General features: G+C 39.6%; 1 long non-coding RNA gene across 1 annotated transcript in view; it reads left to right on the forward strand.

The window, feature by feature from the left end:
- The window catches only part of LOC135418223 (uncharacterized), a 95,411-nt gene that overhangs the window by 60,423 nt on the left and 7,401 nt on the right, over window positions 1-27,587 (forward strand). Inside the window, exon 6 of the long non-coding RNA XR_010432345.1 lies at window positions 416-1,047. This is a non-coding gene — a long non-coding RNA (uncharacterized LOC135418223). The remainder of the gene's footprint in view (window positions 1-415; window positions 1,048-27,587) is intronic.

Here is a 27,587-nt window from a genome sequence, read left to right on the forward strand (position 1 = left end):
TGTAGAATGATTGGGGTACATCATATCAGGACTCCAGGCTTTCAGGAGCATGGGATGAAATTGAACAACCTTGGGAGTTTTTTAGATAGAGAATGCAGAAGTAGCTGCTGAGCAGCTTGGCATATGGATGTGGCTCAGTCTCCCTCTTTCCCAAGCATTCTGCCTGTCATGTGCTGCACGTGGTTGTGTCTAAGGGCGGTCAAAGCTATTAATTCCAACTTGCCTCTCTCTTTAATGACTGGGCAGAGGAACATTGGGGCAGGACCCTTAGAAGTGTGCCAGGCAACTCCCAGGGTAATGGTCCATAGCATTCACTTCACTGTTATGACTGCTTTCTGCTTGGGCTGAGCCCTGCTCTGCTGGGCCACTTTCTCCTTAAAGATTCCCCCTCCCTTTTTTTTTTTTTTTTTGCCAGGAACAACCTAAGTACAGTGGTCAGAATGGATTTCTGTGTTGGCAAGCATATTTTGGAAGGAAGAGAAGTGCTATTACCTTACCAGCAAATCATTCCAACAGGCATTTTAATCACCTGCTGCAGAGGATAAAGTGAGCTATGGGGAAAGCTGCTGAGGTGGTCGTGGCTGGGTGAACCAAAGCTGACAGCTTCATACAGTGAGTGTGTTCTCTCTGGCATCTGGATCATGTTTGGTGCAGTTGTAGGACCCTTTGAAACCTAGTATCTTATTTTTCTGACACTTGGAAAAAAGAGATCCTGAAGGAGGGACAACAAGCAAACCAAATCAAAACATACTTTCCCAAAATACGCATAAACTTTCCCTTCCAGTAAGAAAATACCCAAAGGACATTGGATCTCAGCAATGAATCCAAGCCTTAAGAAGCAGGATGCATAAAACAAACAAGGCTGCCAAGGTCAGCCACATGCTTCTGGTGCCTTCATCCTTGGAGGAAATTCTGGGGCCACCAGGAAATTCCATGTTCCCGTGACATTTCAGAAACACATCAGGAGGAGGGGAGCAAGGACCTTTGCCCTTGGTCTTGCTTGGATGGATGAGTGCCACCCAGTCTGCTGTCTCCAGAGCTGAACAGGTGCAGTTCCTACACAAGTGAGGCCTACTCTGTTTTTGTCTAAATAAGGGTGGGGAGTGTTTTTGAGCTGGGGTTCATTACTGTACTGGCTAAAATAAAAACAAAGCTGTGCTTTCCCTTTTTCAAAGCACACTGCAGGCCTTCTTCACTTTCTGTGCTAATTTTGTTCTAAGAGAATAGCAGTGACTTTAGGGAATTTCCCGGTATCATCTCAGAATCAGACATTGATGTTGCTGGTTTTAGGACTGGATCAGTATTTTCTCTTACTTTCTTTTCAGAAATGACTTGGTGCACTGCTAACGTTGATGACCTGACATTACACAAACATGCTCTGAGTTTCACTGTGCATTCATAGCATATCCAGGCTGTCCTTCTGTTTGGATGCAAAATGCCATGAAAGATCATTCATAGACATTAAGATGTATTAGAAGAAGCATTAGGAATGTTCAAGAATGATTTTTATGATTTTCTTTTTGAAAAGAGCCAGGTGCTTGATTAAAGGCCCAGAAGCTGGCATTTCAAAAGCCAGGGAGTCCTGATCTATCCACAAAGCACAATGAAAGAGAAGAAGAAAGGACACCAGGGAGTTGTTTTTTCCTTTGTGCCACAGAAACATTCTGGTGTGAGGACTTCTACAAGGTTATAGAAGACAGTTGTTATTCTTTCCTCTGTTGGAAAAGGTGAGGTGTGTGGCAGTACCCTGGCAGGAGACACTGACCCTGTGGCCCATTCCTGGGACTTTACAGAACCAAGGAACAGCACAGAGATACTCAGTGCCTTTTGACATGAGTTTTCATCTCTCCTTGTAGAGTCATAGATGTACCTGTACCTGAGGTCATTTTTCTCTCTGCTGGATGAAATATGCCTAAAACAGACAGATAGGAATTGCAAAAATTCCATTTTCCAGGTGGCAACACTCATAGTGCTGAGACCTTATGGAATGTTTCATGCATGATAGCAACACACAGGTCTTGTATCACCCCCTGTGCAGCGATGCCAGGGCTGTGGGAAAGAACTATGAGAAGTTATCTCAGCTGAAAATCAGAGCCATGCTGCAAAGTGGGATGAAGATAGAAAAAAATCTGTCAGAGGTCAGGAATAAAACCCCGTAACCTGACTGTCAATCAAGCTCCTACTCCGGTGCAGCATGACACGAAGATGTGGTATATGACAGAGCAGGGCAATCTCAGTGCACTGTCTGCCACAGCTACCTGGCAGGTTTTTTCATGTCTCTGACTGTTCTGTTCTTCCAAGTGCTCTCACACAACTTTTTTTAGTTACCAAATTGGCAAATTCTGCTTCCTTGGGTGTTCCCCACTGTCCCCACAGTCAGAGATGTGAGAAGACTGTGATTGCTGCAGGATGGGCCCATATGCTGTAGAGCAGATATTGCTCCCAGGCAGCTGGGATGGGTTGCTTATATACTGTGAAGGTTCCTATCTTTTGCCAGAAAAAGTCGATTGGTGATTTATTATTAAAGTAAAAATTCACAGTAAAATTCAGCAAATGGAATAAAACAGTATTTGATGAGTAATTTGAATATCAACAGTAATAAAATGTAGTGCTTTTTGCTATCAATCTCTATTTCCTGAGTTTTCGTAACTGTAGATCTAAAAAAACCCCAAATCCACTCACCTTTGCTTTTAATACATTGAAAAGTCCAGAGAAAGATTTTAAGCTGAAAATCTATAATCATTTTACTGAAATCACTCCAGATTTATAGCTGAGTTCACAGTCCTACCTCAAGTCCTGTTTTCTTTTACGGTGTATTTGCTATCTGTCATTTCAAGAAACTTTAAAAAAAAATTAAATATTTTAATATCTTTTTTCTCTTTTCCAGGCAGATTTAGTATTTATGCTAAACTGCCAGCAGTTTGGATAAGGTAGGTATGAATTCAAATTGTTATAGTCTTTCAAAATCCAGCCAGTATTTTTGTACAAAATATAATTTAAACATAAAATGTTCAAATTTCATTGCTATTCATAAGTTGAGCAATTAGTACATGGGCCAAAACTGCACTAAATTTTAATAATTTCACTGAAGTCAAATGAACTTGGGCTAATTTGCTTTAGATACAATCTGGCCCATTTTTTCCTTTAGTGCTTTATTATCCTGCTTTATTTTCCATCACACTTCTTATGCTGGCCTCTGAATTTCTTTGCAAAAATCACAGGATTTTTTCAGCAGCCTCTTTCATCATAATTCCTACATGTTGTTATTAGTGTCAGGAAGAACTCATGATTTCTCTCATAATTAAAAAAGCCGTGAATGCCGCACTTCCATCTCCTCTCTTCTTTTTTTTTTTTTTTCTTCCCCTTTTTTAAGAGGATTTAAATAAAAGCTATAACAAACCCAACACTGGGCAAATATTAAACAATGTACAGCAGAAAAATGCAGTGACCTGGGTGGTGTTTGCACTTTAGGAGCTGAAAAAAATACATTCATTCTTTGAGCAAAAGATTAGTGCTTAATCCTGTTTTCATGGTGTCAGTGGGAGTTCTGCCACCATTCAACAAGGGAGGGATCAGATTCTTAATATATCTGGTGAAATGGCTTGGCCAAGGATTGTAACTTTCAATACACAAAAGCACACATGAACTGTGGCCAAAATAAACTGAAAATAAAAAAAACCCTGTCTCTGGTGGCTAAGCTGTGTCTCAGATCCTGCTTTGAAATGGGGGTTATTGTGTGTAAATAGTTGAGCAGGTTCAGTAGACAGGCCACAAAATGACATTTTGCCTGGGAATATTTCATGTAATGTTCAAATTTTGCTACACAGAATAGGCTGATCTGCAAAGATTCTGATAACACAGGAAGGATACTGGCAAGGCCAAGAGACTTAACTTGGATCTCAAGTCGTGTCCTAGAGACAAGGATTCTATCTGCAAAGGAAAGCCTGTCTGCTTCTGAACTCTTTCTCTGCTATGTTGGCAGGAATACTTTCTTTTTCTGAATTATTTTTTGATAAATAATTTTTGTGATGTGGCGCCCCAGGTACTGACCTGCAAGGAGGTTGTAGTGAAGTGAGGATTGGTCGCTTTTCCCAAGTTATAAGTGGTAGGATGAGAGGAAATGAGCACAAGATGCACCAGAGGAGGTTTAGATTGGCTATTAGGAAAAATTTCTTCACTGAAAGAGTTGTCAAGCCCTGGAACAGGCTACCCAGGGAACTGGATGAGTCACCATCCCTGGAGGTATTTAAAAGATGTGTAGACATGGCACATAGGGACATGGCCTACCTAGTGCTGCATTTGGTAATGCTGGATTAACAATTGGACTCAACAACATTAAAAGTCTTTTCCAACCTAAAAATTGTATTATTCTACATATTGTGACAGCTGATCCACCTGCATTTCCTCAAGGTGTTTGCATGCTGTCATGTCACTGCTGTAAGGAAGAATGCACTTGCAGAGAGATCTTGGCACACTATTTAATTTCTCAAATTTCCTTCTGTTTAAACTCCATACCTCTCATGATGAAATGAACAGGAAAGGGAGCAACGTGGTTACAGTTTTGTTTCTTGTTAAGTACAAATACTTTTTTTTAAAATACTTTTTAAATTTCCTTCTTGAACTGGAAGCAGAACTGCTTTGTGGTCCAACCAGATTCACAACAGGGTGATTAAGCACCATTGCAGCCTTGTTGTTAAGCATCCTGTTGGGGAGAATTGTCAAATATCTTGAGTTATAAAGATGTGAGACAAGGCTGGCTCAAGACTATAGAAAGAAGTGATGAACTGTCCCTGTGTGGTAATATGTAAATTCAGTTCCAATGCAGTCATGCAGTGGTATGATTGGATAGTGAAAGATACTGAGTGGTCTCTCAACAGGCTGCCTTTAGCAACAGAAATCCTGCTTAGCTCAGAGTCTAGAAGGATTATACCATCAGGCGTCCTGCCTATCTGATGATTGTTTCAGGAGGAGGTTAACCTTTTTTCACTGGTTGCTTGTGGACATGACAGAAGGACCCAGCACAAGTGAAAAATATGTTGTCTGTTGGTCTGCACAGGAAAGTCGGGAATGGAAAAGCTCACCCAGATCTGAGGTGTTTAAGTCATGGTGGTGGCTGGTGGGGCATTGTTATTTGATGCAAAATGTATGAAGCTCATAGCATTGCAAACCTTGTTCTTTGGACAGTGTGTTTCATTTTCCACATTTGCCAGCTGGATAAGTTCCTTGAAAATTACATTTGCTTGGAAAATAAAAATAGTAAAGACTGGTAAAAAATTGATGGCAGTGTAACAGGGTCATGCAAAAGAGAATGTAAATAATTTCAAACAATTGACTTTTGCAAATCTGAGCTTTTTCTTTCCTTGTATCTGTCAGCAGCTTAACATAGAGAGACGCTCTACAGGAACAGAACTTAGGCAGTAAAGCTGTCCTGGTGAGGGGTTTGGATAGGTAGAAATGATCCTTGTTGAACCCAAGGTTAGTGAAAGACATAGAATCTAATAGAAAAGTACAAACCCTAAAGAACACAGAAAATAGTGTCTGCATTTTCCTCTTCACAGAGGAGAGTTACAGATTTAAAAAAACGTCTTTTAAGCAAACTGTATTTCTCACCTGTAGTTTCTTCTTCCTCCCATTGAGATGGGGACTAGATGTACCAGGAGTTTTGGAAATACACTTGTAAACAGTGTCTTTGTCATGATCTTCTAGAATAAATTTCTCTACTAGTGAAGTATAATTATACATATCACTCCAAGCCCATGAGTAGGTGTCCACACTATTACTTGTGCTTAAAGCCAAGTACATACTTGAATACTTATTAAACATGGATCTACATCTCAAAATGGACTAAAGAAGGGACAGCTGAAGAGATATTGGTGAGACCTTTTGAGATACTTAAGCTATTCCTCCTTTTTTTCTGACTTGAAGCTAAATGATTTCTAAGAGTCTGGTGCATTTGTGCCTTACTTAAGAGTACCAGTGTGTTATTTGCAGTAGCTCTTCTTATCAAACAAGCTCAAGCAGTGCGAGGTGGTAGTGAATGTAGGAACTTTAATATCGAGTCTTAAAGAGAGCTAAAAGGGACTAGATACTTCATGATAAGAAGTGAAAAAAAGTCATCCTTTATCTTGAAGCATCAAGAATACCATTTTTGAAAATCTATTACTTTGGATCTCAGCTTTTCCAATATTAACTCTAGATTTGTATTGTTTGGTTTATTATTGTACAAGATGTCCCACACTCTGTTTCCATTTTTGATGCTCAGTTTTACTGAAAACAATGTGTTCCATGAAATAAATTTAGTCTGGCACATTTTCTGACAGCAAGATATGTTTCCCTCAAAAATCTTTAACTAGCTTTAGACATCAGCATAAAAATGTGATTAATCAAAAAAGCAATCCAAAAGTTGGCTCTCTGTAATGCCAGTAAAGCTACTGAGTGCTGTGTGTGTTGCAATTACAATCAAGCAGAGCAATGAAACTGGAAAATAATTAGGGTGCTTACGTAGATAAAGTTGAAATCCATTGATTTTCCACTGTATGTTCCTTTTTACAGAATCCAGAACATTTTGGGTTTAGAGAATCCAGTCCATGGGCATGAAATAATAAAAAAAACTCTCAAAAGGAAAGGAATTCCTTTCATATTGTTGCCTTAAGGGTCAGGAGTACATCTCTGCCAGGTGTGGTGTGGCAAGTAGGGCAATCAGAAGTTTTCTGGGAAGTGACTTTTACAAATTACATAAAGTCTTCTAAGGCTTTTAATTTTCCTTGGTCTGACAAGCGCAGGCATGTGAAATCCAGAATTTCCAATGATTGTTTGAGAACTATAAGCTGATTGATCCAAAATTGTCTTTGACGCAAAATAACTGTTTGTATAAAGCCTACAGTTTGTATCAGGTTTGCATCAACTGTTCTGGTTGGGTGCACAACTCCTTAGCTGTATCTTCCAACAGAGGTGGACTCTGATGAACTTCATGCTGTTCTCCCCAGGTACTAGTAAGAGTGAAAATGAACAGGTGGATTGGCTTTTGGCTGGTATCCCTGGACAAAATGCAGAATGCACCAATTCTTTCTTCCTAGAAAAAAAAAAAATCCCTTCTGCAAAGATTTTGGCTTCTAAGCATCTTTACATGCTGTCTTCTTGTTGATTTCTGAGCTCCTGTGTTGTATGTTTTGCTATTTTTTGCTTCTTCCCTACACTGCAAACTAATTATAATAAGGACCTTTTATTCATGTGTAGCACTGAACAGCTTTCCTTTTTTTTTTTTTATTTTTTTTCAGCACTGATTGTAATTTATATCGTGTTTATAATAGTGTCTCATTTTTTTTCCATGTTTGCTTGGGGTGATAATCAGGGAAGACAATGCTGAATGAAGTCAAACATTGGTAGGAATGCTGCTCACAATTTGAAAACATGCAAAGACAGAGAAATAACACAGAAAATACCTTCTAAAAAATTAATAAACAGCACAGCATCTTTTCCCATTGTTCTTCAAAATTTATTACAAATGAGTCAAGAAACTTGTTACCAAGAGGAAAGTTTCTTGGTTAATTCCTGTGTCAGTACAGAAACAGACCTGTGGATTTCTGCAGGAACGATGGCTACAAATATACGAATGAGGTCCACCTAGCTCTGTATCCTGTCTCTGATCATAGCCAGGGAAAGATGCTTAGGAAGCATTTTAACAGCAGTGCCTATAAGGACTGATGCAGCTCTAGGTATATTTTTATTTCCTTTCCAAGTTAGAGAGGCTCTGTGTGATTCATCCTCTCCGTGTACAGAAATCATCCATCCTTCTCAGCTTTTACTGTTGATTTTCTAGGACTGCTGCTCAGTCTGTGAGATGAGTGGTCACACCACTTGCTCTACTGAAAGCACCAGAGAGTCAATTAAAGTCACTGAAAAGGAAGTAGTGAATTCACTCAGTCTTTTGATCCAGCTTGCTTTTATGCAATGAAATTTTAAGGTACAGATAACTTTCAGAAAGATGATTAACTTCAGTCAGGTAGATAAGCAAACTTGTTAAGTCAACAACTATGGCATGTCCCCAAGTGCCCCTGTGAATAAAGACTCATAAGGATATAATTTAAAAGATGTTAATTATTAATTTTTGAATTTCTGGTTTAGTTAGGATCTTGAAAATATACAATGATTAACGACTAACTAGTCAAGTGCTTGTAAAAATTTATTAATCCCCTGAGAATGATAAATCTTCTTTAAATTAATACAGGCTGACAGTCAATGATCACGTGTTCCCTAGACCTTTTGATAAATATTCTTCCTTTTATTTCCAATCATTTGATACATGAAACTGGATAATTTATTTCCACTAATTTATCTTTGTTCTCTTGGGTATTAGCTCCTCTCTTTCCATATTTTCATCCTAGAGAAACACAGTGGAGTCTAGATCAGCATCAGTAACACCAAGCATAATAAAAATCAACTGAAAAATACGATGTAAGTTCAAATTAATAGCACAACAGCTGCTTGGTTAGATTAGGAAAAAAGTGGAAAAGAACCACACACTATGTCTTCTGTAGTATGGAAATGCTGTACATCTTGACAGTGAATAATTTCCTTTTGTCTTTAATTCCACTATGCTTCACTGGCACACTATATTGATTGAAAGAGGGTTGAAAGAGGGTGTGTTATATCAGCTCTACCTACCAAGAATGAAAGACCAAGTTCTGGATGAGAGGATTTTACTTGAGATTTTTGCTGCATTAATATGGATTAGAAAGCTATCAGGGCGGAGAGAAAGCCACCTTTCTTGTTTAGATGGTTTGTCAGAAGATCATAGCTTTTTGTAGGATGTTATTAATCCATCCATCCATCCATCCATCTGCTTGCTAATTAATAACATTCTTTCTAGAACTATATTCATAGAGTTGTAAGTATTTCTTATCTATAGCTTTTCTTTTTTTTTTCAGTTTCAATTCAGTTCCCAATACATAAGGGGGATTAAAATTCATAAGTGTACCTTTTTCTTTTAGATTTTGAAAGTGATTAGGAATCTGCACTAGTCATGCCAGACATTATTCTCCTGACATTCTTTTCCAGTAGCAAAGCTTTCTCCTTCACAAAATATGGTCTATTTAAAAAAAACCAAACTGGTGTACTGCCTTATTATAGAAAATAGAAATCTAGGTGAGATACAAGGAGAAATCACTCCAATGCCAGCTACTGCAGCCATACTCATAAACAGAGGAACGGGACATTTCCAAAGGAGATGCCACCCCTTTATAGACAGAAGTAGAAATGAAAGTATATATATATATATGTACACACACATATATATATATATATAGAGAGAGAGAGAGAAATTGTAGAAAGGCTCTACAGCTGGAACACTTGCTCCTAAGAGGAGATTCAGAGGTGTATCTTGGAAGGCTGAGGACAGTGTATGCTTTTTGAACACCACTCAGGATTCACTGGCAAGGGGGTTCTTTGGAACAAAGAGCTTTAAAATGATTTTTAAGGTGGGAATGGAGCTTAAAGGACCTGCCAGGGTGAAAGAAATCTGCCAAGCAAGCTGCCTTGAGGAAGAGGAGTAGTGACTTCACTTGGGAGCTGGACATTGCAGAATCACAGAATATGCTGAATTGGAAGGGATCTACAAGGCTCATCAAGTCCAACTCTTAGCCCTGCACAGGACCATCCCCTAGAGCCACACCATGTGCCTGAGAGCATTGTCCAAACACTTCTTCAACTCTGTCAGGCTTCCTGCTGTGACCACTGCCCTGGGGAGCCTGTTCCAGTGCCCAAGGGCTGAGTTATGTAAAAATGATCTGTTTGGACCAGTAGGTCAAAAACTAAAGGCTTTGACATGGAGAAGATGGATCAATCCTATATATAAATTAAACCAAAGGTCAGTTCTTTTCCCAGCTTATGTGTCATTTCAGAGGAAAGAATCTTGCAAAGTACTGTGAACACGGTGTACTGTGTACTGCACTGTACAGATGGGAAAATGCCACAATGATATTCAAACTGCAGAAACTAATGTTTATTCCCAGTTTTCACTCAAGCTGTTTCAGCTAAATATACTGCAGGACTGTTAGAATATCTATGATACTATATAAACCACCTACTTTCTTTTTACAGAGTTAATGGGACAATTTTAAGTGAAATTTCCTTCTAAGTAATAAATTTGCTTAGGGATTAACATTTTTTTTGCTTAGGTAGAACATTTATTCCCTAATGATGAACTGCTTTGATCATTAGAATAAGCTGTAACTACAGTGTTATCACATTCTCTATCATTTATTCAAGGTTGTTGAAAGGAGAATAAACCTCTTATGAATATTAAGTATTCAGATGTGTTTTTTTTTTACTATCTTCAAACTAATTCTATTAAGGAAAAGTCAGGAAACAATGACCTCACTCTAGCTGGTCCTTCTGTGTCTAAAGTCAGATCTCTACATCATTCTTTCAGCTACGACACCAAAACCCAGGGAGATGGAAAGGAAAGATGTGGGGCTCATTTGTACATGAAGGGTCTTTAGCTGACTCCTTCATAGGTGAATGTCAGCAGGTTAATCCATCAGCAAAGAGGAGGGGAAGGGAGAAGAATCTCTCTGGGCTGCTCTGAACCAACCCCATTAGGGCACATGTTTGCTGAGGCAAAGACCACAGCAAAGCAGAACCACTCGGAAAGACCAAGGCAGGGATGGATCCAGGATTATCCACCATCCTTTAAATAATAACCTTCATTCAGTGGGGAGAATGGATATTGTGTTTAGTCCCCATCAGAAGGGGAAAATTTATGTAAGTAAAAGATGTTTTCAAAGAGTAATAAATCAATAATCTATTGTCAGCCAACAAGCTATACACAATGAATGCTGTGTGGAGAAATCCATCTGCAAACATCTCCTACATCATGTATTTATAAATATTTATGTATATAATACTCCATCTTCATTTCACTGTATATCACACAGTGGTCTTTCCTCCAGCATTTGCCTTCTGCTTGAAAATTTCCAGTATAGTGAGAAGTATATAAGATGAAGAAATAGACCTCTAATGCAGACCCTGGCAAACAACTTAAATCATATGCCTTAAATCCTGGTTAGTAGAGTAGCTACCCACAGAGCAGTAGTTAGTTGTCATGCGGGGAGAGATGGGAATGGCTTGTTGAAGTGTGTGCTCAGCTGCTGTGGCACAACAGAGAGTGCTGTGGGGCACAAATGCATCAGGGCCCTGGAGTGATGGTCCCCTCGAGAAGCACAGCCCTATCTTTCCTTGCCAGTGCTCCAGACCACTTTCAGCCATAGTTATATCTGAACAGTGATGTAAAGCCATGGTGATTACTGTGCAGATGCAGAAGAGGCATGGTTTGGCCCATGTCCGAGCCCATACTGTACTATTTCCAAAGTGCATACGGCTATAATTATACAAGTTAAATTTCCATATAATATCATGTTTACTATGAATAGGACTTGGGAGAATAAGACAATTGTTGGCTGCTGCAAGTTATCCTTACTATACTTAATAATTAATCCTTGAAAAAAGGTGAATTTTTTTTTTTTTTGGTCATCTATGAAAGTGGCTCTGGCATTGTTGCATCTCTCTGCAAATATTTAGGGAAACAGGTCTGGGGATGGGAATGTATGCTGTTTCATATTGATAGTGCATTTGATCAAATCTCTTAATGGAAGTGCGTGAATTTTTTATTTATAATACTATGTTCTTGGGGACACGAGAACATTGTTCTTTTGAAGGGTTGCTTTTTAAAGCCTGGATTATTTCCTTGCTCTTACAACAGCATGTTCCCTGGCAATGAGCTGAAGATACTGTATGCCTTGTCCTGGTTGCTCTTGCAATTACTCTTCTGGAGGGGTTGAAGTGCAACACTTCTCAACGGGAGATCCTGGACTGGCAAGATGCATTAGCTTGGTGAAGCTGGGACCACAAGCAGTGCTTCCTCCTTCCCTCCTCCTCCCTGACTTCACTAAAACCAGCCTTTCAACCCTTGAGGAGAGGTTTGGGTTAGTAGCACTCTCCTTCCCCTCTCCTGCTGGCTGACCTTGTGCTGTTGTGGCCAAGTGGCTCCACTTCATGGCTTTGGAGTGTCAGAAGTGACTTCTCCGGGGGTCCTTCCCGAACTCGTGTTACTCGTGAACAACAAACTGATGTTCGCCAACTAGGTCTTGGATTTTGGACTAAACTTGAATGGTTTATCCCAAGTTTTAATCAAGCTCTGATTTGTTCCTACAAACTTTCACTTCTAGATTTCACCCTACATAATTAATATAATGTCATTGCTTCAAAGCATGTCATTTGCTCAGTAACAGCCCCAATTACTCAGGGGTACTGACTTTGGCCTTTTAAAATGCATTAGCTACAGGAATTGCCATGACCCCAATTACTACAAATATGTTCATGAATCAAAGACCCTGCAGCCAGACTTCTCCTCCTGACTAATCATTAACCAGGAAAAACATTGTGGAGCTGGCACTGATTTTTCTTGAGTTATTTTAAGAGGGTGACCATAAGACATATAACTTGCTCCTTTCAGCCTTAGAGGACTTCCAGAATACCGGTGAGTTAAGCTGAAAGGGATTTCTGGAAGGGATCAACCTAGCAGAAATGGAGCTTGAAAATACTTTGGTAGGAAACATCTATCCCATTTTCCCCATCGTTATTGGTCATTCCATTGTCACAATGGAATGAAGAAGAATTTTTTCATATCTAATTTGCAAGAAGTTGGAGAGACCTGACACTGCAGCTAAGTGTGGCTGAGGGAAGAACCACAGATCAGTTCTTGTTTTGGCTATGGCCCTTGCAACAGCTTTCTAGGTACCTTTCAATACTGAGGGAGGAGGGAGAGAAAGGCATGTATAAGGTGAGTGAAATGAAGAACATCTCCCCAGAGGCATTATGTGCCTCTGACTGTCTCCTGAGGACACAAGCTTAAAGGGAGCTTGAAATCCTGAGACCTTTTACATGAGCTGTGCCTAGGTACATAGAGGTTACTTTAGGGTGCAAACACCTGGAGTGCTGCTTTAATATAGGTACAGATCCTTGTACACAACATTCAGGGTAACAGATCCTTAACCGTATTTTTATTAAGACAAATAACCCCCAGACTACTAAGTATTTCTGCAAATAAGGGAGCTTTCTTATGTGATCACCCATATTTTTTCACAGGTGCAGATAGCATTGCTGCATTTGTAGTCAGGTCCTTCTTTGCATCACCAGGAAATACATTCCTTTACCCATGCACCAAATTAAAAAAACATACACACATCTACAAAGTCATTTATGTAAGCATTACAAAATTGTGATTGTCAGGAAGCCTTGCATTAAAACCTTCATTCCTGATTAGAAGATGGCATGCTGAGTGCTTCAACCCACTTTGCACTTCAAATCAAGCTATTATTAGGATATCTGTCCGTTCAGTCTTTTGCTTAATGAGAACTGTTCTTTAGAGATGCAATGATAATGCTTCCAATATAAAGTTTCAGCCAAAAGTGTGATTTTATTAGGCATCTCCTAGCAAAATAAAAAAGTGAATTCTGCTTTTGCAAAGCTTGAATAACACTGAGAACATTGATGTGAGTCTGGATATTGCCATTTTCCCTTCAGCATAGCTTTGTAACTCCCACATGGAGCTTGACCAGTCTTCCGTCCCTGTTGGGTTAATGTAGTGCTGTAATGCACATGGAATGTATGCTCATTAAGATCACAGGATCTAGCCTTTGGGATACCCAGCAGAGCATGTCATAGAATCATAGAATAGTTTGAGTTTGAAGGGACCTTTAAAGGTCATCTAGTTCAACCCCTTGTGAAAAGCAGGAACATCTTCAGCTAGATCATGTTGTTCAGAGCCCTGTCCAACCTGACCTTGAATGTTTCCAGGGATGGTGCATCTACCACATCTCTGGGTAATCTGTGCTAGTGTTTTCCAACCCTCATCGTAAAATATTTCTTATTTTTTCTGGTTTATGGAGAAGGAACAGGAAATATAGGGTTCAAGGGCTGAAAAGCCTGTGGGATTTGCTCATCTCCTTTCTTAGTTTTGGGAAACAAACTAAAGTGCTTAGCCAAAATGATTAGTGAAGCTGGGCTTCTGAAGGGCAATGCAGACAGCAGTGAATGAAGACAGGATTGCTCCTGAGAGATGGGTTGGCAAAAGCAGCCAAGACCCACTGGACACAACTTACATGTAGCCACATGGGAACCATCAGCCAGGTTGCACTGAATTTTCTCTGCAGTAGTCCTGGGAATGACTAGGCCTTGGTTTGGTGCAGTGGTCATTGATTTCAAGAGCTTTTCAGTGACCTTTAAAATCCTGCACTAATGTACTGGAGAGATCACCCAGTATGAAAAAGTTTTTCCTAATGTTCTCAGGTACATTTTATCATCATTACTACAGGAAGGTCTGCTCTCACCATCATAAAAGGAGAGCCCTGCAGCCATCTATGATGCTACATTTCTCTGCAAAGAGTATCTGCTCTGTTTGGTGGTGATAAGAGTCACTACCCATGCATCATGCTTGGTGAAACATTTTGTCTTGTTCCTTTTACCTCAGCTTCTGGGGAATTACTGCTTATGTGATAGCTAGCAAAATAATAGGGATTATAGAAACAAGAAAGTGTTAAAGGAATAGTACTTTTGTTTACTGAATTTCTTAGTTTGAAAAATGTAGGGTCCAAATATATGTGAACTAAATCTGCAGCCTACCATGACTAAAATTTTATAAATACTAAGATGGAGGCAGATGGATTGAAAAATTTTCGGAGTTAAACCTATGACTGTTAAGCAAATTCTCTTGCATGATCTCAGATCTTTCTTGAACATGATATAGGTAAAGGGAGAACACAATCTCTTCACTGCAGATAGAAAAGACAATGCTGTATGAATAGATAAGAAATCATTAAATAATATTTTCTTTATCTACATTCATGTGGATTATGCTCATTAAATAAGAGCAGAGAATTTTTTTACTACAGCTTGTTCTTCAGTCATAACTTGTTCAATTTTATGTCACTTGTGTGTTAAGAGTGATTTATTCTGAGACTTTTGCAACACCATTTGTTTTACATTTGAAATGTCAGTGGTGATCAAGATGTCTTCTGTGAAATGTCAGCAAAACAAAATCCAGGGAGCTATTGGGATGATAACAAAAGACCTCTGATCCTAAAATGAGACCAGACCATGCAGATTAATGTTGGGATGGTTTGTTTTGCTCTAGCACCTGATATGGATGGGGGCACCTGTGCTAGAGTGAGTGTCACTTCATTATTGATAAAAGGCACTATTCATCAGCACAGCCCCTTCCTTGTGATGTGACTTCAAGCACATGGTGCTACAAGAAGAGCTAGTGTGGAGGACACTGACCTCTGGCTTCCTGCCCTCTCTGGGTAAATCTGTGTTTGCATATTGCAGACCTCAGAGGCCCAAAGATGCAAACCCTCAATGTGCAAAATTTCATTAACTTGCAAGGCGGTAAGACAGAGTCCCCCAGGCCAAACTGCAAATCTGCAAATCATGGTGTAATGTAGAGGTGAATAATAAAATTGCGGAAAAGTAGAACAGAGGGAACAGTACTGACAGTTCCCATTACTCCTTGCAGAGGCTGCTCCAAGAGCCCACTGAAATACCCAGGAACACAGCCTTGATCTTGGGTGAATGGGAACACTCTGGAGCCAGCTTCTCCAGATCTCCCTCAGGAGATGTGCTGACATTGCCACAATCACAGACTGAAGAAACAAAGCTGCCACAAGGAAGAAAAAAGGTCTTCTCTTAAAAGTATTTGGGGCTACAATAGAGTGACTGCTACTGGCCTAGTGTGTACAGTTCTGCTCTGCTGCTTCAAGAAGGCAGGATTGTAAGAGCAGTATGCATGTCAGTTTTATAATACTTTGAATGTATTGCCTGACAATGTGGTTTTCTTAGTGGTCATGTTGCTGATTACTTCCATTTAAATAATAATGGCTTATTCTGTTAAGGAAATTTTCTGTGCTTTAAGAAAGAAACATTAATGCAAATGGTCCATGGTTTGCAAGCTTTCTCAGCCTCTCCCTATCAAAGTCCTGTAAGGATTTGAGTTTCCATGTACTAAAATCTGAGGGAAAGGTTCATATATGCTCTGAAAAAACATCACTCTGGGACTCACACTGTTTCACACACTGCCAGCTTGTGTAGTGTTTTCCACTCTGTGTAATGAATGATAACAGACCAAATTGTTAAGAGATAACATGGCTTGCCAAAAGCGTGTAGACATAACCAAATTAAGACACTGTGCACCCTGAAGTTTTCTGGCTACCTTGGCAACGCTAATGAACTTTTAATGGTTGAAAGGTCTAGAACAGTTTAAGCTTTTCTTTTTTAAACAAACTTTGAGCAACCTTTACTCAAATTAAACATAGTCCCCTACCTCTTCTTGTTTTCGCAATAGATTTTTTTCCTGGGCTGAACTCAATAATGAATTATTTCCTCTGATTCCTGGGTAGAGAATCCTTCCTGAAGTAATTTCAGTTTGACACTGAAAATGAACCCACAGCGTGGAAATCCAGGCTGAGTCAGCCTTCACACCAGTTTCTGTGAAAGAATCACCCTAATTTCCAATTATCCAAAGCAGTGGCTGCTAAAGTATTGATGCTTCTAGTTACAGACATCAGAAATTAGTTACTGAGGCAAATTGCCTCGCTGTGCTTCCATTTTCAAATGTAATTCCACTGAAGGGACTCTCAGTTTTCTCATTAAGACCTTTTTCAAAGGGCAAATCAACACAGAGAACTTTCTTGGACATGAAGTTCTGTTGTGCAGTGCAGTTTTATGGGATAGGAATTAAAGAACTGATTCTGTCTGAGTACACTACTTCACCCCTCTCTGAACAGGTTGTCTGCAGGGATCTTGGCTTAACAGGAGCTGATGGACCTTGTCAAGCACGTTTTTTTTTGGTACAAGTAATGAGCACATGATGAGCATAGAGAAGTGCTGTGATTACAGGCAGGGTTTGTAGCCGAACTCAGAGCTCCTGCCCTAAAGTCAGTGCAGACAGACTGATTCCAGTGCTTCTAGAACATTACAGATGGGAAATCATTGAATGATCTGTAGGTAGGGCCCCACAAATTAATTTGTTTAGCCTTATTCTTGTGCTTCTACCTTCCTGAATTAGGCACTGAATTGTCTGTAGAATGTGTTATTTAAAAATGAAAGTCACAGATCAACACCCTTATTGAGTGCTTATTATATGCTGGTAGAAACACTGAGCAGATAAGTATGAACTTAATGTTGTCTGCCAGCAGCTCAGATGTCTTTGTGTGGCTGAGAAGGAGCTCACATGCTACTCAGCATGGGTAGCTCCTTTAAGGGAATTATCTGAGTCTCTTCTTGTGTGTGAAATGCAGTGAATAGGGGCAAGCTCTTCTCATCCCGTACCCTTGTCCGGGAATGCAAAGTCACCCAGGACCAGGTTCAACAACTCACCATGCCTGCTCTAATTAAAGCCAGGGTTTCAACCCATCTCTTAATGAGAGCAGTAAGAAACGGGAAAGCTTTGATGAGGTGCCCAAAATTGAGTCCTACTTTCAGGCTGAGCAGGAATGTGCTCGTTCTGTTGATCTGTTCAGCAGCTCACGTGCCTTGCATCAGCATTTAGAGTAGCTGCAGAGCTTCATTTCTGAAGACTTTTGAACAAGCAGGAGTGAGAAATCTCTGTATTAGGCAACATCTCAGAGATGTCTTGGAAGACCTGGGTACTTATATTTCTCTGTACATCTGGCCTTAGGCTGCACAATTTGTTCAGCAACTGTTCTCAAATGTAATAACTTCACCAGTGTAATGAGTCAGGGTCCCTGGTGTTGTGTAAAGGTACTGCATGAACATAAAGTGCACCTGGAATTCCCCATTGCACTTACCCAGACAAACAACATTCTCACACTTGCAAACCATTCAGAGCTAGCAGATGGCTGCTCTGCTCACAGTCACCAAGCCTGTTACCAGCATGTGCAGGGTATGTGCGTGTGTTTGGAATGCTATTCTTCCAGAGGTGGCTCACAAAGCAGAGGAGACCTAAAATCCCATCACCATCTATAGAGAAATAAATGCTAATTTTCTAGGATCCTCCTAATGGCAGCTATGGTTTTATTCATCCCATCCTAAAACACACCAGTAGCACTCCCTCTCAGAAGACTTCATGTATAGGTTTAGCACAGTTTGAATGGGAAGCACTAAACATAGTAATGCTGATGAAAGAAGAGGGGTTTTGGGTCAATCTCAAGACATTTAATAATTGAACAACTGTTTCTCAGACACTTTCCTTGATTTATTTTTCTATTTTCTATTTAATATTGGACATTTTCTTTTAATGTCTTAATTAGTCAATCCATAAATATGGATTGGTCATTACATATTGAAGTAATATCAAGTAATCTTTCTTATATTAATTTTCACCTTAAAAACAGCCATTTCTCTATTTTGAATTAATTCTTTGTGTATTAAAGTTTAGCTTAGAACTTTTATGTGATACATGGTTTAAAAAATTATTGCAATCCATTTTTTTGGCCCAGTTTCTTTAATAGTGCTTCTGAAACTTGTCAAGTTTTGAAACATTTCTACTTCAATTTGTGCTTTATGCTTAAGAGAAAATAAATTTTGCTTGTAATCCTAGCACACCTTAATTTATAAAAAAAAGTCTTGTGTTAAAAAGAATCAATGATATCACGATCTTCATGACACTTGGACAAAATCCCTGTATTTGGCAGATGAGGCAATGGCTTTCTTGAAAAAAGTGGAAGGGGGAATCACAGAATTTACAAACCCCCACAATACATCACTGTGGAAACTTGAAATCTGTGACTGGTATCTTCAGGTATCTTCATTAGACGGTCTAGTTGTACATGTGTATAACTATCATTGTATACACAACCACTGCTTCCTTCTGAGTATATGACTTAGGATATTCCCTATGGTGAAATGCTCAAGAGGGAGGAAAATTTGGCCTGTGCAAAAGATGCAGGATGCGAGATGGGAGACTCATACCTGTGTGTCATGGATGGAGCGAGGCTTTTCACTTGTGACAGAGAAGTAGCAATATGTTTATGATGTTCCACAGTAAATGCAACAGTGGTTTAATAAGATTTGATAGCAAGGTACACTTGATAGTTTACTGCATGGAGGACAGGGTCAGACAAAACTGTCAGGAGAACCATCCTGTAGAGTCACGAGGTTCAGAAAAGATACCCTTGCTTTCTAAAATCCCTTATTGAGGGGAGTTTAGGTCTGACTGGATCCAGACTTATTCCAAGACTTGGTCAATGGTTTATGTCTGAAGGATTATATGTGCACAATCAATCTTTCATATCGCTTAGCTAAAATTTCAAAGTTTAGCATGCTGTTGATCACTTCCTGAGAATCTGTTATGGCAAGAAATCTCCCAACCTTGACAAGTAACCTGGAGAGCTGTTCCTGCTCAAGGGGACAACTTGGCATGCAGCATCCTGTGCAGGAGAGCTCAAAAGGCCCTGAACTCTCTCCTGTTTATGAAATAAGATGATTGACTTATAGTCCTATTTGATACCAGCTGTATTTTGGGTGCATGCTCAACCAGCCCTTAGACTTTGAGCAAGACTTATGGCCATTAACTGCTTTGCTGTTACCTGCAAGGCAGATGCAGCCATCACCATCAGCACTCTTGACTACTGCTCAAGCAGGAAAAATCTGTGTGTGTGTGTATGGGGTCACACTGTCACACTATAAAAGAACTGCCTGTAAAATGTGTATCTTATATTTAATATTTAAGACATCAAATATAAGACAGTGTGCAGGTCTTGGTATGATAAAGTAGTTATGCTGTGCATCTGAGAAAATCCCTCCAAAGATGTTGCCTTCCCTCCAGTTTTCTGAACCTCCACGAGACTTTAACGAAGAGCTTTCCCAGTTATGGTGACAGAATAAAGCACAGATTTCTGTGTCTCTGTGGCATATATTCCCACAGAAAACTGAAACACCATCTCTGGGGATGAGATGCTGGAGAGACACTCATTGTATGTATATCTAGTTTCTTAAGCTCTTTCACCAAGGACTTGCAAGGTGTTTACTGTCACATACAAAACAACAGGTAAAAGAAATTTTGGTTTGCTAAAGCTAGTTTGGTTTTAGGTTCTACCTCCATGTAACTAAAGAAAATGTATTAATATATATTTTTAAAAAACTTTTTATTTTAATCTTAAGAAAATAAATAAAAATAATACATTTAAAAGTGCAAGGAAAATTCCATCGAGGAACTATTAAATTCAGGGAGATTTTCTCATGCATCTAGTAGGAGAAGAAAGTGAAATTTCTTTCAAGGTATCTTAAAACCAAAGTTCTTTTAAAGCTTTTAAGAACCAGGATAAAAAAGGACTGATAAAATCCTCTAAGCAACTATAATCTAGTATTTAAAATCAAATCCTTTCGGCAAATAACCCAAAGTCCTACAAAAATGACAATCAGAATTCAAAACTGATGCTATACATTGAAATCAAAGGAAAATATTGGGAGATATCAGTCTAAATGATTAAATTTTTTATTTTATTTTGGTTGTCTGGGTTTATGTGTTGCAGTATACTGTCAAAGGTAATTAAATAAATTCCCTTGCATTTCTACTGCCAGGTCTTGTCTCCAACTGAGCAAAATGTCCAGAAAGGACTCAGGTCTAGTGGAATTCAGTGGATCTTCTGGTATGTGGCAAAATAAAGGACTATATCAGATCCAAATAACAGAGAGAACATTTTAATTGAATCCAGCTAGAGCCCCATCAAAATCACCTTTCTTCTTGGTTTGAATCAGAAGGCCAACTGCTGCTAGATTTCTAGTTCCCTCTGGGAATCTGCTCTACAGAGACTCTTGATTTTTATTGCTTTAGTTGGCTTCTTTCTCAGGAAAAGTTCTCTATTGAAGTCACTGCTCTGACTGCTGCAGAAAAAGTGGAAGCAAAGCAATGTTGTTTTACTTTCATGTTTTCTGCTTCTGGCCAGCAGCCAAGCTATGCATTGTTCAAGCCATTTCCTACAAGTTTAGTACAAGTCTTGGGTCACACCATTAACTAGTTAAAGTCTAATTCTGATTCAAATCAGGACCATTTTGGGTCCATCCATCAGGTGGATATGATTTAGTGGCTAATGGGGGCTGCAGGCAGAGTGAGATTTGAGAAAAAGAATCTTCAGACAGCGTGTCTCCTTTCTTCATCTCTGAGAACTTGATTTTGGCTATGACATTGTGACAAAGTGTCAGACTGAAGGAATAAACACTCTTTGGCATTCAAAATCAGGTGACACAACACCTCTGGTCAGGAAATCCCATCATAAAGCTTTCCTCTTGGAGAGGAGAATGCAGGCTGATGGACTACAACAGTCACAGAACCTTTGAGATGATGAACAGACCCTTTGTAACCTTCAGAGGACTGACTTTTTACACACTGCTGCAGCATGTCAAAGTATTATACTAGTTATTTTGAGAGGTGAAGGGATGATGGGACAGATGGAGCAGAACTCAGTGCCTACATTATTAGCTTGTCAATGGAGAGCAAGAGTTCTTTCTTGTCACCCCACATCCCATCCCATCCCAGATTCATGGAGCAGGAGGGTGAACACTGACTGCCTGAGGGGCTTCAAAGACTTCTGGACCATTTGGCTTTGCAGTGGTCTGCAGACAGTGCGCAAGAAACCCTCTAGGCACTGTGGGAACATAGGAAAAGAGAGCTTGCAGAGCCAGAATAGCAGCTTCAGTTCCTTTCACTCTATTTGGTCCTAGAGGAAAAGAAAGTCCAAGTTAGCAAGAAAAAAGTGATGAAAAAGTGATGAAGAAGTCTTCCATTTATACAAAAACACCGTTGCTTGAGCTCCTGTTATTGTCTTAATCTTCACTTTTGGAGAAGAGTATTGGCTAGATTTCTTTAAAAACAGAGTCAAAGACCTTCAGGGTCAAAAGCATTTGCAATTGTACATTTCTAATCTTTTTTCTCCCATTCTTGTTAGTTTAGGAGAAGATAAAAAGATTTTTGTTTAAATGTACTTAACAAAGAAATCTCAGTAACCTCAGGTTAGAATTTGAAAGTCTGGATTGAACTGTAATGAATTTTTAAAGATCCATTCATAATGCCTTAAAGCATTTGTGTATGAGGAATGTTTTTAGTTTTTTCCACAGTCCTTCCAAGAATGTAAGCATCACATCCTTTTTCTTTATACTGGTGGCTTATTTTCTCCTTTATATGTCTTCTCATTTAGAATTCTAAACCTAATGATTTTTTTTTTCTCATGCTGACAAATAGAATAAAAGGCTCTACAGTGTTTCCTTTAACATTTTAAAATCTCAAGCGAACCTGAAAACTGCAAGAAGTCACTTTAAAAGAGTTATAATAAATAAATGCTACAGAAGGATTAAGTCCTTCTCCTGAAAGTAGAACAAAATAAAATGAAGAAAAGCTCTTCAAATAACCATAGAATTTCTCCAGGAGGAGATAAAACACTGACTGTTATCTCCCAGGCTGTTTATATTAGTCAAAGTGTTGAGCCCTAAGAACCTGAACATCTTAGAGTTTGGAGATCAAACAGGAGGCTTTAATTTTACCTTGTGCCTGACCATTGGCCTTGTAAGTTGCCCAGCATGTTAACAGCTGCCTATTCAATCAAGATGCATAGCATGGAAAAAGCCTCTTATGCCACTGACTCCATTCCCTCTGTTCCTAGGTAGCTGTGTGCTGTGCATACATCTGCTCATCACAGCCAGTCAAAACGTTTCCCCAACCAGTCTAACAAATACATGTTCCTTGCTACACAAATCCCAACTCACTAAAGATGGGGAAGACTTCCTTGTGATGCTCCTTCACATCTGCAAGCATCCCTTTCCAATATTTCCTTGGTTTTGTTTTTGTCATTAAAACAGTTGCTAACAGAAACACTAGAGTGAGGGTTTATAACAGCTTGCTTTATACCATCTTGTTGGTTTTTCTGAAGAAATACAACTTTCCCAAATTTCCCGTTATTAATAGAAATTTTCCCAGGCTTGGTTATATTTAAAAGTGAAATTATTTGGAAAGTTTGAGTAAAGTCTCGTAAGTGGCTTTTAAACAAGGCGAGAATGAGGAGCATAGGAAACTTGGTAAGGTCACAGGACATGATCCTGCTCTCACAGACAGCAGCAACTATGTTCCCAAAGTCCTCCCAGAGGATCTAGAACCAGGGACAGGGACTGTTGCTCTGCATTCTTTGTATAGACAGAGTTGCCAATGAGTCTTGGTGTAACACTATTGTAAAGTACAAATCCCAAACTCAGCAAAGGAATATGAGCCTGTGCAGCTCAGTAGGTTCTGTGTGAACCACTTAACTAGGCACATGATCCAATAGTGCAAAGATTTTTAGTTGGTTCTCACTAAGCAAAGCACTATGCAGAAAATGTGCCTGTTTATCATGGACAGAAGAAAGCAGAACATCCACCAAGCCCAGTTTTTATGTCTTTCCATAACTTTGCTTTTTTCTGATACATTTTCATTTAAAAAGGAAAAAAAAAAGAAACCAACCAACAAACCAACAACAACATTGTCCCTCATAGGGACAATGCAGTTAGAATGTGAAAGCACTGCATGAAAATCTCTGCCTTTTGGGCATTCTGATGGAAGGATTCTGCAAGCTGCCATGCAACTAGAAACCTACTACCACTGAAGGATGGTAATGCTACAACAACCTTCAGCTTCCTCGTTGCTTGGATTGGGATGTTGCAAAAGAAAACCCTTAAATCTCATCACAGTGACTTCAGCATATGAGACAGGATGGATTCCGGAAGTCTTAGCATCTAAAATATATATATATATGTTATATAATGTTATCTGTTTCATCTGTTTCTTCTTTTAGTATAATCATTCAAACATTATGAGGAAACCCTTCTTGCTTACAAAACATACATAGTTTGTTTTGTAAGCAAGGACTATGCATATCATACCCCAGTATCTTTTCCTCTAAGCAAACATTTTAAGTAACTGTGATATCAAGAGATGCTGGCAGGTCTCCAAGAAGGATTCAGGATGGAAGTTAAACAGCCTGAGTTGTTATGGTTCAGCAAGCAACATCTCTTTTGTCTGGTAGATCCTACAGTTTCTTAATAGTTTCTGGACATAGAACAGTAATGTATCACAGCTGGGTGCCTTTGGCTTGCTGTAAGAGCCATCAACACTGGGGATTGTGTCCATGGACTTTAGCTTGGAATTCATGTGCCCTGCCAGAGGGAGCTGAAATAGATACATGCCTAGTAGATACCAGAAGTTATATACTACATGATGATCATTGAACCACAAGATCTTCTTGATCCAAGACAAGATCAAGAAGAGAAATTATGATATTTGTCTTGAGTCTTGTGAGAAATTAAGTGATAACACTTGGGAATGATAAAAAAAAAAAAAGATTAGGGAGGAAACTTTCTGTGCCATTGTGATTCAGGACATTGGTTTGGTAGAGGAGTCTATGTAGGCTTAGCAGAAGCCAGTGGATAACAGCTTCCAGGAGACATACCTGCACTGCCGCTCTTCCTTGGAGCATAAGTGATTCACTAGTTCATGTCACTTAATGAATGTAAACACTTGTCAGTCATTTATTAGCAAATTATTCCCCTTGAAAGTCAGGATTTTTTTCTCTGGTAGATCAGCTCAGTTCCTATGGCTGAAATTGAACATGACAGTATAACCTGTATTTCTTGGTTTTTCATTGTGGATAATAGTTTTCCCTGCTTTCAGTCCTGAAGCCTCATTTGTAGTAGATGAATGCACTTAAACTTCTGCATTTGGTTGGCGGGTGAAAGGATCCTGGTGCGCAGACTGTATTTCAACTTGCAAAGAAATTAGCAGTCCTTCAAAATAAAAGGCACTAATGAACTAAAACTAACCAGTATTCCTTCAGAATAATACAGCACATTCAGTCTTGCTTTTGTTTTGCAGCTTCTTCCTTTAAGTGACTTAGAAAGCAACTTCTGAGGGTATTTTCTTGGAGGGAGTAAATTTCTGAAGGACTTAATGAGGTTCTTGATCCATCTGTTAGTGCCCTCTACTACCCCAACTTCTTGAGAATAACATGGCTCAGATTAGTGTCATCTTTCACTGCCTTCCCTGGGAGCTAGGACAGGTCATCTCTAAGAAGAATGGGTGATGAAATATTTATTCAGTTAAATTATGTAAGCTGGAGCCCAGCATGCAGATGAAGAGGACCTAGAAAGCAGAGTACGTTTGCATTCATATGTGTGTGCTCAGATTACAAAAAGAGTGAACAAATGCTTCCTTGGGTTACAGGGCTACATTCAGCCAGTCTCCCAAGGGCTAGAATGGCCTTCCCTTATGCCAGCCATTGAGAGCTGATGATCCAAGTTGTGCTGGGATTTCCAGTGTTCAGATATCTTGGCCACAAGGGTGACAACTCCTCTCTACCATCGTGTGACTGCCCTTAACCCAGTGGATGTTATGCAGTGGGTTCATCATGGTGACACTGCAAAGGGCAGTTCGTGCTCCAGTAGCCTGTTAAGCACAATTACTAAACTGATGGGCTCATCTCTCTCTGTTGGATATGCTTAAGGCACATGCATTCCTCACAAATTTTTGCTGTCACCAGCAGTCACTGAGGGCATCTTAATGACCCAGATACTATTCCCATTTGACAAAACCTTACCTTCTGCAGATAAATCTTTTTTGTTTCAATTTTCATAACGGGACATGCAAATGGGTAGGAAAGATGAGCTTTCTTATGCTGGCTATTCTCCATCATCATGCTAAAAATGTCTCTAAACAAACCAGCCTTTTCCTTGACTCTCTCGCTGACATTTGAGAGGCTAAAACCGACAAATTTAGTTTCTCAGTAATCACTATATCTATGGGAGCTGGCAACATTTCCTATGAAAGGAATTTAAATGAAAAAAGAATCAAATAATTTCCATCTCCAAGGGTGTGATATTAAGGAGATAGATGCCCTCTGTAGATAAGTCTTTGGAGTTGCACTGTGTTGGTCCTTGCTAGTGTGCAATTAAATATCTGGGAGAAGGAAATTCATGCCACTGTTTTCCTCTGCTGCCTTGTACACTCTCTGCATCTTCCACCTTTGTGTTATTCAGGGATCAATGTAGCATACGACCCAGAGGCTGAACACCTTCCTGTCAGTGGCATTGTGCATGCAGGAATTTTTATTCTTTCTGTTTTCTATTCTGTCCTCTCATGTATCTTGAGAACCAGAAAACGGTCTCTGAATACTTGTAATTCCACTAATGCAATTTCTTCTCTCAGTTCTGGTTTAGATTTCTGTTTTAACTTGCATTCAGGGAGACCAACCACATCATGCTCTTGGGAAATGGACCTTGAGTTTTTGAGAGCTGTCTCTGCTTAAGAAAGCACAGTGTTTGCAAACCTGTGTTTTTTCAGGCTTCAAAAGATAAAGACATGTCAGAACTCACCTTTAAAACAAGCTCTAATTCACCTTCTAAAATAAGGTCTGACCCGAGGTTTCCACGTGGGGAATAAGGGACTTCTGTCAATATAGTACTCCAAATGAGCAATCATTTGGAGGGGCAAGTGCCTCAGGGCCATGTCTTGTCTTTGCTATCATTTTCCTCCACAGTGGCACCTTTTATTTCCCTAGCAAGGCTTTCAGTTTGCACACGGAAAGCTGTAAGAATTCATGTCAGACATGATAACAGGACTCTACAGACATTATGCCACAGAGATTTCTAGGAGCTAAGTGCCTAAATAACTGTGGATCTGGATCTATATACCTAAGAATGATTTCAGCTATTTTTAACTTTAGCCTCTACATTCTCACTTTCTTTTGTTAATTCAAATGAGCAGTGAGACATGTTTAATGCCTTATTTCAGACCCAGTGAACCAGGGTCATGTCAGCCTCTTGTAATGATTTACCACTGAATGGTAACTGTGTTGTGTTTTTCACCAGCAATCAGAAATGCAGTTCTGAAGTCTGCAAGAACTGCACGAGGCCGAGAGACAGGCTGGATTTAAGGCTCCAATTTTTCTTATGAGCAGGATACCACAACAAATTTAATTAAAGTGCCTCAATCAATCAAAGTGCTTCAATGTGTGCTTCATGAAAGGAGATTCAGACCTACTCCAAAACCCACTGATTTCACTGGCTGTGAGATACAGAAAACCCCATTGTTTGTATCCCAGCCCACTGACAGACATGGCATGCCAGCAGCTGATGGCATGTGCTCTCTGAAGGTAGCTCTGCTGCAGCCTGGAGTCCCTGCTGCTCTCCCTTCCTTCAAAAAGGGGCTCCTGCTGGGCTGGCAAAGTTTGTTAGCTCACCAAAATCACAGAGCTGATCCTTGGCTGCACAAGACCTACTGCTGGGAGGCCGCCTTCTGCTAGGGGAGTGCCACAGGATATGTTGCTAACTTTCCATATTAATGACATAGCACGAGGCTAAGCAGCAGGGGCTGCTGTTTGAGAATCTCACAAGACACAAGACACCAGCACTTTTACTTATTTCTTCTGCTGTTGCTTTTCTTATAAGATCATCAAGAATTTTTTCACTTGTTCCTGAGAGCTTTAGCTTTGCCTTCTTTCATGAGGAGGAGGAGTTGATACCTTCTGCTGCCTCCTCTGACCCATAATGTGGTCACA

This window comes from Pseudopipra pipra, chromosome 8 (genome assembly GCF_036250125.1).
Source record: "Pseudopipra pipra isolate bDixPip1 chromosome 8, bDixPip1.hap1, whole genome shotgun sequence".
NCBI classification, from domain to species: domain Eukaryota; kingdom Metazoa; phylum Chordata; class Aves; order Passeriformes; family Pipridae; genus Pseudopipra; species Pseudopipra pipra.